Genomic DNA, 14664 nt, shown 5'->3' with positions numbered 1-14664 from the left:
ATGCAAACGATAAAAAGAGAGGGGAATTACCTTCTCCGGGCTCAGCGAAGTGAGGTTTCGAGTCTCCGATCTACCTCGAAGACTACCAAGTCCGGGCTGGCGATGCTCGGATTCAAACCGAATAATAAAGGCAAAACAGAAAAGGATTTAATGCTTTAGTCGATATCTAGAGAATTAAAACTAGTATTCAAAAGGGGAATTCGTGCGATTAGGGACTGATGTTTTCAGGAGTATTCAAAGCTGAAGAACTACTTTTCAGGAAGGGTTTTTGCGGCTGCCAACTTGCTATTCTTTCCGTCCCCCTCTTTGATTCAACTCAACGACTCCTTATAGGTTCCTTCCTTTTTTAGGTTTTTTTTTTTGTGAAGAAAATAAGAGAGGAGCGGGGAAAAGAGAAGTGGGGAGACAGACGCGTGGGGAGCAGGAGAAGATGGGGGTGTCAGACGCGTGGGGAGAAGGAGAAGATGGGGGTGTCAGACGTGTAGGGGAGACACGGTGAAGTGGGGCGGAGATGGAGGTGGTGGTGACAGAGGAGTGATGGGTGAAAAGGGTAAAGGGGAACGAGGGGAGGTGCGGCGGAGGAAAAGGAAAAGAAAGGGAAAAACGAAGGGAATGGGTCTGACCCGGTCCATTTGTCGACTGGGTCGATTTTTGGACCGGATATTTAAAGAATGGGCTAGTGAATTAAAACATTGACTGATTTAAAAATTTGGGACAAAAATATGGGCTGGTCAAAAAATATTTATGAGTTGATTGAGCTTTGATTTGGGATCCGATAAATAAAAAATACGGACTGAGTGTAAGGAATAGTTTGGCTTCTAAATTTAAATAAAAACCCATTTTGATTAACGATGTACTGAGTGTGACAAAATATCACCTAATACGAAAATGTGTAATTGTTAAGACCCGGGTAATAAAATTATATGATGTTGCAATAGCCGTGCAATAATATTTTAACAATAAATAAACGTTGTCATTTGAATGTGCGAAATAAATGCGATGTGTATGCGGAAGTTGGTAAGAATGCCAAGATGGTGAAAATTGAGAATTGTAATAATAACAATTATAATAATAATAATAAATAGTAATAATAATAATAATAATAATAATAGTATTAATAATAATAATAATAATAATAATAATAATAATAATAATAATAATAATAATAATAATAATAGTGATAAATGATGATGAGGATAGCTAGTAACTGTAATAGAATAATGCAATGCCGGTATTGATAAGAGGCTAATAATTATAGTAAAACATAATATATATTTTTATTTTCCCAAAAATATTAGAAGCGCAAATAGGTATTTCGGAGGGGAGGCGGGACAAAATTGGGTGTCAACAACTTGTCCCTCTTTGCCTGATAATGATGAAAGAATTTTCGGGCAAAGACGTTGACTTAGTAGCCTATTTTGTCCCGGCTAAAGGATTATGGAGGTCTAAGGGTAAAGAAAATTACGGCCGAACTCTGGTCTCTGAATCGCCTACATATCTCGGGCTGCACGAGAATCAGGCCGCGCGTAGTTCTGGGATGGCTACGACACTTATGACTGGCAAATCATGATTAGTGCGAATCTTTGCAAAACATTGTCCCAGTGTCGAATTATGATGACACTGGGTATTGTGATAGAACTCTGAAAATTGAGTGTGCTGGAACGCGAACGGGATATTTGGAATTGGAGCCGAGTGTTCGAGGTAGATCTTTGACCCTTGTCGAGAAGTCTGCTTATCCTTCCCGACGTATTGCCCCAGTTCGCTGCCGAAGAAATAGCTCCACGTTGCGCTAAAGCTCCTGCGAAACTTTAAACTAGATAAAAAATAGTCAGTAAAAAAAAATATATTGAAATAAAGCGATGCAAGTGCGGTGCAATGCGGCTGCGAGCATATGCAGGGGCATTTGAAAATAATAAAGCAATGCAGATGCGGTGCAATGCGGCTGCGAGCATACGCAGGGGCATTTGAAAATAATAAAGCGATGCAGGTGCAGTGCGATGCCTTATGCAAAAAATTTCAAAGGGCGGTGCGCAGCCCATGCACCATATGAAAGGCGGTGCTCAGCCTTATGCAGAAATTTTCAAAGAGCGGTGCGCAGCCCATGCAACATATAAAAGGCGGTGCTCAGCCTTGTATGGAAATTTCAAAAGGGCGGTGCGCAGCCCATGCAACATATGAAAGGCGGTGCTCAGCCTTATGCAGAAAATTTCAAAGGGCGGTGCGCAGCCCATGCAACATATGAAAGGCGGTGCTCAGCCTTATACAGAAATTTTCAAAGGGCGGTGCACAGCCCATGCGACATATGAAAGGCGGTGCTCAGCCTTATGCAGAAATTTTCAAAGGGCGGTGCGCAGCCTAAAATGTCCAATTAAAGGTGGACAAACCTAAATGGCGTGCTTTTGCGAACAATGATGTTGTGCCTTTGCAGGGCATTTGAAAGTGATAATGTAATGCAGGTGCAGGTGCTTTTGCAGTGCGGGGCATTTGAAAACAGTAGTGCATATGCAGTGCTTTGATTCGCGTTGACTTTGAAGATCTGGCTCTCGACGCTTCATGCTTCCAACTTCGTATGGACTTGTAAACTCCGCCCATTTCCGAGTCTTGGCTAACTGGGACTGTGACACACTGTGAAACAAAGCGAGCGTCCATATACTTTTTGCCTGATGAATCTGTTGGCTGATGACTCTGTTGGCCATATACTTTTCATGTTTCTCGATGTCGCTTGCGATGATGCCCTTAAAAATTGTCCCAGTTTCTGGTATAGGAGGATATTGAGCTTTTGCGGCAATGCCCTTAAAATTTGTCCCAATTTCTGGTATAGGAGGATGTTGAGTTTTTGCGAATGATGAGACCAAGCCTGACATAGGCTGCCTACGTATCCCACTAAGGGAATCAGGTCAAGCGTAGTTCAAAAATACAAAGCAGAATAAAATTGAGATAGAAGACGGTGCTCGATCCTTATGCAAAAGTATCAAGAGGGCGGTGCTCAGCATATGCAACAGATAGAAGGCAGTGCTCATCCTTTTGCAGCAACGTTAAGAGGGCGGTGCTCAGCCCATGCAACATATAAAAAGGCGGCGCTCAGCCTTATGCAGAAATTTCAAAGGGGCGGCGCACAGCCCATGCAACATATAAAAGGCGGTGCTCAGCCTTTTGCAGAAATTCCAAAGGAGCGGTGCATAGCCCATGCAACATATAAAAGGCGGTGCTCAGCCTTTTGCAGAGATTTCAAAGGGGCGGTGCATATCCCATGCGACATATAAAAGGCGGTGCTCAGCCTTATGCAGAACTTTCAAAGGGGCAGTGCACAGCCCATGCAATATATAAAAGGCGGTGCTCAGCCTTATGCAAAAATTTCAAAGGGGCAGTGCACAGCCCATGCAATATATAAAAGGCGGTGCTCAACCTTGTGCAGAAATTTCAAAGGGGCGGTGCACAGCCCATGCAATATATAAAAGGCGGTGCTCAGCCTTATGCAGAAATTTCAAAGGGGCAGTGCACAGCCCATGCAATATATAAAAGGCGGTGCTCAGCCTTGTGCAGAAATTTCAAAGGGGCGGTGCACAGCCCATGCAATATATAAAAGGCGGTGCTCATCCCATGCAACAGATAGAAAGGCGGTCGAGCCCAAAATGTCCTATTAAAGGCGGACTAGCCTAAACTGTCCTATTAAAGGCGGACTAGCCTAAAATGTTCAATTAAAGGCGAACGAGCCTAAAATGTCCTATTAAAGGCGGACGAGCCTATAATGTCCTATTAAAGGCGGACGAGCCTATAATGTCCTATTAAAGGCGGACAATCCTAATAATGTCCTATTAAAGGCGGACGAACCTAAATGCAGTGCTTGATTTATGATTACTAAAATTAGTGCGGAGCGAGGAGCTTTTGCGACGCTTGATTGGTATGCGGTGAGACGAGTTTGACGCAGTGCGTAATTTGCAGCAACGAATATTCATAATGTAGTGCCGGAGATTTGGGGACCTTCTACCCTGCCAAAAATTGCATCTAAAAAGTTCCTGCACTCAAAGAAATTTGTAAGTTTCAAATTTAATCAGTATTAAGTTGACTTTGCCCCTTGATTTATCTGAATCTTGAAATTTCCGACTTCATACTGTGCGATATCTTTCAAGAATAGCTAAAATATGCCCCTGCGTTACTCAAAGAAATTTTGTTAGTGTAAAATAACATGGTTGCCTTGCATTGAACACCAAAGCTTTGGCGTTGAATCTGCATTTCTCGTGGTGATGGCATTGCAACAATCTGGTGACGCTAATATATTGCTCGAGATTTCGATTCATGCTTTTGTCGAATGATGATAGGCTATTTGTAAAGCTGCCCCAGTTTTGCTTCGTGAGGAAAATGGAATTTATCATTATATTAAGACCGCGTCCAAGAATGGACTGCCTACTTATCCCGAAGGAATCAGGTCAAAAGTAGTTCATAAATCAAAGCTTTAGCAAAATTACAAGAAGGAAAGCTGATCATGAGGCAAGTGGATGGAGAATGCTAGTGATGATAGATTTCAATCATTTTACTTAGTTCCACGCTTCCTTTTCAAATGTCTCGGTGCCAATTTTGATGGATCACCGGTAACAATAATTGCATTTGCAACTGGAGGGCCATCATTGTCGCACAATTTATTTTGTTGCACGCTTATCTTATCCTTTTCAATCATGTTCTGGATCTTATGCTTAAGTGCTGGGCAATTTTTTGTGTCATGACCTGGAATATTAGAGTGGTAAGCACAACTCTTGGACCAATCAAAATCTGGCGGTAGGCTTTTAGGGATCCATCCTTTCTTTGGCTTCAGGAGTCCCTTGGCTTTCATTCTCTCAAATATGCTAGTTAATGACTCTCCAAGAGGAGTAAAAGTGCGAAATTTTACGTGCTCTGACTGTCGTAAGCTAGACTGTGCTTGATCAGGTTGATATTGAAAACCTCTTTGATGAAGAGATATATGATCACACGAAACTTGATAGTTCTGTCGTGATTGCGGCTGATATGTAGACCTGACAGCTGAGTCGGTTTCTCTGTTTTTGCCTTGCAAGTTGTTGAATGTCTCAGCTTGAAAAGTTGCTTGTACTGATGAAGTGTCAACAATTCTTCCTGTTCGAACGCCCGCTTCTACTTGCTTTCCAACTTGAATTAGATCGGAAAAGTCACGTAACCGCACACATAACAACTTTTCATAATATATGCCCTTTTGCATTTGGATGAAAGTTGAAATCAATTCATTCTCGGGCAATGGAGGGCGTATTTTTTAAGCTTCCAATCTCCATCGGATGGCATATTCCTAAAACGACTCATGTGGCATTCTTTCTATCTCACACATATCATAAAGATTTGGACTAACCCCGATGTTAAAATTGAATTGTTCTACAAAGTCACGAGCCATGTCCTCCCATGTGTTCCATTTGCGAAAGTCTTGTTCTGTGTACCAATCTAATGCTAACCCTGATAGGATCTGAATGAACAATTTCATTCGTATGGCTTCATCTTGTCCAATTCCCATTAATCTGCTAATATAGTCCTTCAAGTGCGTAACAGGACTTCCTCTGCCATTGAAGGTGTTGAATTTTGGCACTTTGAATCCTGGCGGCAACTCAACATTTGGAAGCATGCACAAGCTTTCATATCTTAAACTTTGGACATTTCTTGCCCGCATCTCTTCTTCGACAATCCTCCTTAAATTGTGAAGCTCTCTATCCGAGTCATCCCAATTGATTGTATTCGTTTCATTTCTCAATCTCTTGTATGGGCATACCACTAGCTGATTTTGGTGGTTTTCTGTGAAGGGTGCTGCAAGTGCAGGCCTTTGGACATTAGGCATCAACGTGACTTGCAAAGCTTCTGGTTTAATAGAGTATCTTGGCGGTATATATGTAGGAGTTGGGTGAGGAGAAATAGTGAAAGAAATGTTTTGGGTTGAGCTGGAAGCTGAACTTGTGTTAGGAAGAAGGCTGAAGGTATTTCCTAAATTGACCAACACGCTTCTTTGTACCACATTCTTCTCGCTATCCTCATTTTGCGCTTGCACCAATCCCACACCGATGTTGAATGATTCAAATCTTGTTGCCATTGTATCTTGTCCTTAACGCAGATTCGCAGCCAACGCAATGTTCAATGCTAGGCAACCTCTAAAGAATTAAAACTAAACAAGTAGAAAATAAATTCAAATAATTCTCTTAGCATCCAGTAATCGCAAGTAAATTCAAGAGCGAGCATATTATAAATAAATTCCAGTAAATCAGTTAGCAAGTAAGCAAGCAAACGACTTACGAAGTTTACAACACAAACATTAATAACACGTCCTAATATGCAGGGACCTCTTTATGCCAGAGATAAGCCTAACGCCACATATTCGAGATTATGATAGAGGGATCCAAGCCATTTAATTGAGACACTTGAGTTTGGAAATGAAAAGGCCAAATTTCATTGAATGAAATAAAAGCGAGTATATTAATGAGACAATAAACCAAAATACATAAAGGTGACATAATGTAAAGACAAATCCCAAGACTTGGCTTTGTTGTGACTTGAAACGATCTTATTCTTCATATTTTCTTTCAGAGAGAAGATGTTATTGCTATACCGTCATTGGGAAGATTGGTGGGAGTTTGAGCTGACAAAAGATTATTCCAATCCACATATTGCGTTGCTCCCTTTGCACCCTGACCTCCGTGCCAAGTTTAATGAAACTGCTGCTTGGGAATATGCAAAAGCATGGCAGGCAAACCTTATGGTTACCACAACTTAATATTTAGCTGGATTGACACAATTGATGGAAATTACCCCTCACCATTGGATGCTCATCTGGTAATGCATATTATTTCATACTAGTCTTGCCAATTTTGTGTTTACAACATTATTTTGAAGCTGCTTTCTTTCATATGGTCCTTTAATTCCTGATTCCTTTGGTTTGCGACTGTAGTCAGCTGTTCTTTGCTGAATTATCTTCTCAAAAATAAATAGAATAATTACTAGGAGCGCATAACATAGAGCTTAACGTATATAGTTACTCAGCTAGTGAAATAATATTGTTGGCACATGAAGTGAATTTGGGTAAATTACACACAGGTCATTCAGCTGCAGATTTCATGTATCGAAAATTTTCTAGATTCCCATAAGGGTATATCCATTTGAATTTTAACTTGATGTTATCATCAATTTCTTCTCACGGAGCTTATTATAAGTATAATATCTGTACGTTTCCTTTAAAATCAAAGTAGCAGCTAATGATCAACATACAACAGCAAGCAACAACAAGCAGTAGCAATAAACAATCAAGATTCAGCTGCTGGATAACAGCAAAAAAAAATGAAATAACAAAAAGCAACTATAGGTAGCCATAAGCAGCAGCTGTTTGGCAAAGAAAATCTAGCAGATGCATATCAATGTAGCACCAGAATCTCAGTCCATATGTTAAAGCAGCAGACAACCCAGTAGCAGTACTAGTTTAACTAAAAATTATGCAGTAAAATAAGCCTAAGGCACAGCAACCCTTGTACGAAGATGTAGCAGCAAAACAACATCAATAAATAGCAAGTAGGAAAAAACGCCAAACTGCGACGATAAAGCTCCTGGGAACTCAAGTTGTCCTTGGAGCAAACAGCCTATGATGCAACATCATCTAGAAGTGTAGCACCTCAAAGGCAGTGGCAACTTTGCCCCAATTATAGTAGACTCATGCCAATACATCAACAAATAGCAGTGGCAATAGTTCTTAGTTTTAAGTGCAGCGACCACTGGATCAAAATACAACAATAGCAAACCAATCATAGCACCAGCCTTAACTGCCGAATGCAGCCAACAGGTAGCCCTAAAAAGGACATCACAAGATAGCAAACAGCCCTCAAAAGACAGTAACAGCTTAAGCCAAAATGAGCGGCTCAGCAGCAATAAAACAGCTCAAACGACAATAGTCCCATATAGCAGTAGGGATATCAGAACATGCAGTAGCACTTTAACTCAAGAGTGCAGCATCTGCCTGCCTGAAAGTGGATCAACACTTTGGCTCAGATGCAACACTTATTTACCTTGGCAATGAATAATGATGCATCAGACTGTATACAACAGCTAGCTCAAATTCAGCCATATGCTACCTAAAGTAAGGCAGCAATGGCCTCTCATAATGATAACCACAAACCAAGAAGCAGCAAAATATATCTTGAAAAGAAACATCAGCAGATTCTCAGAGAAAACAACAACAAACAGTAGCCTCAACTCAAAGGTGCATTGGCATTTATATGCCTTATCTGTTTCTCAGAGAACCATGGCAGCTGCCTCAAGGGATATAAGATCATTTGAGTTTTGAGATATCCCCTTAGGCCATGCAAAGAAGAAGAAGGGTGAGAATGAGTATCAAGAATTTCATATCTTTTAACAACCTAATCAGCTTAAAAGAATACTAAGTAGCCAATCACTAGAAATAATTATCATGACAAGGGTGCTTATTTACTACTTTTAACCAACAACTTTACAGTAATCAGTGATACTTAATAGATTCCTTGGATAAGAGGGAAAAAGATGAAAGAATCATGCATACTGACAGTCAGCAGTTTGATCCAACTTAATTCATGAAAAATCCTTTTTAAATATTGAAGATGACATTTTCACTGGTTTCAATTAGAGATTATCAAGGCACACATAGCAGTCGAAGTTTATGCATATTGAGTGCAGCAGACTTGTAATTTTAAAGAGGACATGATGATACTTGAGTTATTTTGACACAATTCAGGCAAAGGGCAATTTCAGAGGGTCAGACAAGGCATACTTCAAAGGATTAGAGAAAAGACAAGCTTCAGGCTACTTTACAGTATTATATGCAGACTCTAGGACATTATTTCCCAACATACCAATCATACGGACATCCTTTAGACTTGCTAGGGCTATAAGAGATCCTATATAGCTGTAACTTCAACAAAAGGAAACCTAATATGTACATGCTAGGACTGCCAAAGGTATCTGAATACATTTCATAGGGTATTTAGACTAATTGAAGTATAAAAAACACCTAATCACCTTAACTCCACTGAATCAGATTCTTGTTTGTTAAGCTAACATAATCATGCTGAAAATACACAGAATGGACTTCTAATTATAATCATGCTACATCAACAGTGATCTAACATCCTATGAGCAAATATCTAACTAAGCATAAGCTTGAAAAAATAAGACAGCAAAGGAGGCTACCACCATCCATGTTTCCAATGCCACAACAAGATCCGAAGGTTTCTAGAACCTTAGGCATGGTAGGGCTATCGGAGGAGGCTAAATCGAACCCAAAGCATGTCTTGACTTTCAACCGGTAAAATAGATAGCTAAAAGTAAAGCAGAAATGGTTTCTCTTAAACTTGTTGAGGAAGGGAAGAGTTTCACAATGAAAGTTGTGCAAAACTCTACTATGACAAACAAGTTTGTTCTAGACAGCTTAAACAGATTTAAGGAGTTGAAAAGGATGTGATCATGCAAAGTTCAAAGTTAAAATCCTTTCCCTCATTATCTCTTAAACACGGCTAGTTCACATTAATTCCTTTTATCTTTTCAAAATAAGTTCTCTTTTATAGACAGAAACTGCAAATAGATGGGACTTTATTACCTAGATTTCATACGCACCTAGAACAGACTTAACAAATGCACAACAAGGTCTTAGTTCAGGACAACCATCTTCCCTAGGAAGTGCACCAAATTTAAACAAAGGAGTTCTGCTTTATCAATTTGCATCATACATATGCATAGTTATAACTGCAAATTATCCAGCTTCCAAGATGTTTAGGAACCACTGAAGCCTAAGACAACACATAATCACCTTGACACAATTTAGTTAGATTCTGGTTCAGGCTAACAAAGTGATTCTGGAAACATACAGGTTGTATACAAACACAAGCCTACACCAACAGTAGTCTATTCCATTTTTACTTGAACTATCATGTAATTGTCTCCATTTTCCCTTTAGCAACATACAAGCAATAAAACTAAAAGGAGAGAAAGAGAATAAATAAAATCCATTACATATTCAAGATGGAGACAAAGGAGGATGAGATCATGCAAGAAAAGGGATCGCTTGACAAATTCAAAACTGGTGTCATAACTCATGTTGATTTATGCTTTTAGAACTTCAAACGCCATCTCAAAATGATCATGTAAGTATCACAAGAGGTTAACAGTTGTTTAGGGATAGGGGAAAGGGTATTGAGTTAAGTTTTTTTGGACCAAAGATGAGGCAAGAAAGGAATGAACATCATGAAATGTCCATTCTTTACCTCACATGCCCATAAGAGCACCTTTTGGCCCTTGAACTACTCACATTGTTCAGCTAATCCCAAAAATAATAATACAAATGCAGTACATAACCCCCAAACACTCTACAACATCCTGAATAAAATCATTTGCAACTCAAATACACACCCAGGTCAACACAAATAAGTCTAGGAGAGCAAGTTACCTCCAATAGTGGAGTAAAGACCAATTACAAGATTCTACTTAACAAATTTGAAATAGATACGTGCATGTCAAGGTTGCCAGACACTTATGCTTTTTCAAAAGAACATCTTGATGACTGTTGAAGTTTGAAGCAATATCTAAGCACATAGATATAGTTTTGACAAAGCTAACTCATGTTTTTAACTTAGATCAGGAACCACAGGAAAGAAACTATCACAAACTACATTAGGATTTCCTTCCATTATTTATCCCTAAAGGTCTTACCTAGAACAGATCTGAGATTCAAGCTTTCTCTACCACTTAAACCAACAAAGGTTGAAACAGATGCATACTAATACTTAATCAAACAACATTCAATGTTAATTCAGTCACATTTTAATTTGGGGATTGAATCTTACATTAACACTAACTAATCATAATGAAAAAGGGCACTAAAACTAAATCGTATAACAGCTAATCAGAACCGTATGAAGATTAATTCTAGGGCATTACTAATCCTAGACTCAAAAGAAAGGGTTTTGGACTAGATATTACTTTTCCTAAGAACCAGCTTTACGAAATACTTAATCCCATAATTTAAACTGTAGCAGAATTGAAATGACAGAAATAAGAAAAAGGATTCGAATGTTACCTTTTTACCGAGCAGCGCAGGGGCGATGAGGGAGTTACGAATCAACTTCGAAACAACGCGATAGCTAACTCGAATTCAAAAATATTTTAACTTGTTCCGATAATTCAAGAACTCGATTTACAAGTTTTGTTTTTAAGCGACGTAATTGAAAAGTTCAGAACTTGGGGATGTTAAATCTTCCTACAAAAAGAAATGTCTCCCAAACTCGACGTGTCATGGTTAGGCTTGGATCCTTCTATCATTATCACGTTACACATAATATGCTTGTTGGTCGTTGGGTTATGAAACCCGTTGACAATTTGGTAGGTTTCCTAATTGTGGAGTCGATACCAAGGACCGACCCACCTAAGGCTTATGCATGCATGACTTAATAAAATTGGTGGGAAAGCTCTATCTTAAGGTTTTATGAGATTTGGCTTACTAGACACAGGGTTCCCGAGCGGACTACTCGAGTGAGAAGGCTACGCGGTCCCCGTTACTCAGGCACCCCGCGCATACGCCAACTCTCCTAAAATTTGGATTCTACGAAGAAAAATTTGCGGGTGCGCAAAACACACCTCGCGTGTACGTGTGATAGTGTGAGTTCTCCAGAAGTGGAGGAAATATGACCGGAATGCCAATTTAAGGAAAGCAGTAACATATTATTACATAGAAAATTTCACATAATAAAGCAATCACTTAAAAGAACATAAAAGAAAAACAAATGAAGCAACAATAAAGGCAAAAATAAAGAAAAACAACCAAACATCCAACAAATTAATTATTAACCTAAGTTGTTATGGTCAAGAACCTAAAAGTCCCCAGTGGAGTCGCCAAGCTGTTATACCCCATTTTAACCGGGTTGAAGCGGAGTACAACCTATTGGTGATTCCTATTTTCGCTTGTTTTAAAGAGTCGCCACCTAATTGATTTTAAGGTGAATTAGGGCACCTAATTATTAACTAAGGTAGAACTAACTAAACCTCCGTTAATAGTCTGCTTAATCAGTGTGATTCTAGGTAAGGGTTCTATATTATCCTAAAGGGAAGGGGTTAGGCATCCTCTAGGATCCGTTAACTACGGTTGTCCGGCCAAACTTAGGTTAATTAATTGAGGTTCAAAATTTAAGAAAATAGCTTTTGAGAAAAAAAAAACTTATAACTAACAAAGCTTAAAATATTATTATATGAATGATGCACTCTATATGATGAAAATAAGTACTTGATGTTCAGAGCGGTAATCCTAAATGATAGAATCTACCCCCTTCTAATCCTACATGAATCATAGGTTCTACACCTAATTCTAAACCGCACACAATCCAAAACACAGACAAATTAGCAATCATAAAGATGGATGAGAGGAAATGAATGATAAGAAAAAAAATAGATAAAATGTTGCAGGAGAGGGAGTACTTATTTCTATTCTTCTCTTGTTCAGTTCAGTTTGAGTTTCTGTATGTTCATGTTGATTGGTTTGGGTTGCCCTTTCCCCGAACACCCCACAATTATTATTTCTTTCAGTTGGTTTTTCATACAAGTACAACTCAAATGTACTTACCTCTCTTATGGCCGGGGCCTGCATTTCACGATGCAGGTTCTGATTTATAGGACGACGGATCTGATCGCTAGGATTCTCGTATTAGCGGCTTAGTGAGCCCTAGTTTCTTTCGGGGCGTTATCTATCTTTTAGTTATTTATTTTATCAGACATTCAGGTATGCCGGGAGCCTTGTCCTGGTAATCAGTCAGTACTTCAGTATTCTATAGAGGCTTCATAGACTAGAGTTGCAGCCAGTCAGTATTTAGCAAGCTCTTATGTTAGCCATGTTGGCTACATTTCTATACTTCAGACTTATTCCGCATTTATGATCATTCAGTTAGACATTTTAGTAGCTCAGCATGTTATATATTATATTCCGCATTCATTACATGTCCATGTTGATTTAGTCAGCCATGTGATTCGCTCAGTCACAAGCAGTCAGGCACTGAGTACCGTGTTACGTCCAGACCATGGTTCGGGGCATGATAAAAAGTTTTAAAAAAAAGTAGACATACCTTAATTCCCACTAAAATCTAGTAAACAGGTTTATCTGAAGTTCAACAATCACTCTACAATCGATTTAGATGAGAAAGATTAGAACTTTATACTTTTCTTTTGAATTCCCACCCCTTTTGAAAACTAGGGTTTTTAAGCCAATTTCGTGTTCTAGCTTTCATGCGATTCACCCATGGATTCTAATGGCAATTTATACTTAAATTTCAGAAACTTACCTGACGAGTGTCTGGCGTATATATATATTTTAACTTGTACTCTATCATATAATAGTACAGAAAGATGTTGAACCCACAGAGATTAGTTTATCTATTCTACAGACATTTCTTATAAGTTACTAGTTGAGAATATCATAAAGAGTTGAGTGGTGAATTAATTAATTAATGATCCTTAACAGAGAGTATATTTTTGTTTTTCACAAATATGGTAAAAGGTGTTGGGATCTTGACTTCACTTGATATTTCTAATATAAAGTAAATTATTTACCTCAATCTTTATTTCTCAAAAATGTATAGACGCCTCTCGCGATTACATCTATATATCATTACTGAAGTTGAAAAATTAAATGTTCTCCTCTCGGTTATACAAATTAATCGTCAAAGTAGTAATATTAAAGAACCAGAAATATATGTTTGAACTGAAACTTGCTCTTTTTAGTAAGTCCCTTTCGGTTACCTTACTTGCTATGACTAATTACTACACTATCCGCCTCTCTCGATTACAAATAAGTGTAAAATTAATTATAACATAAAAGAGATAGATGTTACTAAATAAATGTTAACATCTATCGACACCACAATTAACTATGTTACTTCTTCCGCCTCTCTCGATTACATAATTAGTGAAAAGTTAATTTGTAGTATGAATTAGATAGAGTTAAAAAATTAAATAACATCTAACTGTAAAGCAGATAAAATTTAAATTGAAAGCTTCAGTTCGAACATGTGAAATTGAATAGTAATATCTACTATTATATAGAAATGTCAAGATCCGTCATTTTTCCAACACAAAAGAAAGTTACTCCATACCGGAGTTATTACTACTAACGGATATATTCTTATTCATTAAATAAGAAAATAGGAGAAATATTCATGAAGAAGAATTCCACTATTTAATTAAAAGCAGGAACTAGAATAATTTCTTATACTGAATAACTGAAGAAGCTATAAAAGAAAAGGCTCTAGGATGGAAGCAATGTGTTATTTTGCTTCCCCTCCATTTTCTATCCCCATAAGAAACTCCAAATGTTGATATTTATAGAAATTTCTCTTCAACAAAATGTTCTCGTGTGCACACAACTTTTTGCAATATTTTCTTCCAATTAGCCAATCAGCAAGCGAATGTTGATTAAAAGAAAATGGCATGCTCACAAACTTCTTCCAACTTGTAGAGGCATACAGAGCTGCTCCCTTTCCTTTTACTAAAATTTGTTGTGTCTTCCTCTTTTTTATTCTCTTTTAGCTTTCTAGTTTTTTTTTTTTTTTTAATTCAAATTATGTCGTTTCCTGCAAAGCAAGTATAAATATTAATATAAGAAATTAAATAACATACTTATTTTAT

Source organism: Lycium barbarum, chromosome 6, assembly GCF_019175385.1.
Source record: "Lycium barbarum isolate Lr01 chromosome 6, ASM1917538v2, whole genome shotgun sequence".
Lineage (NCBI taxonomy): Eukaryota > Viridiplantae > Streptophyta > Magnoliopsida > Solanales > Solanaceae > Lycium > Lycium barbarum.
This window is presented reverse-complemented; position numbering follows the sequence as displayed.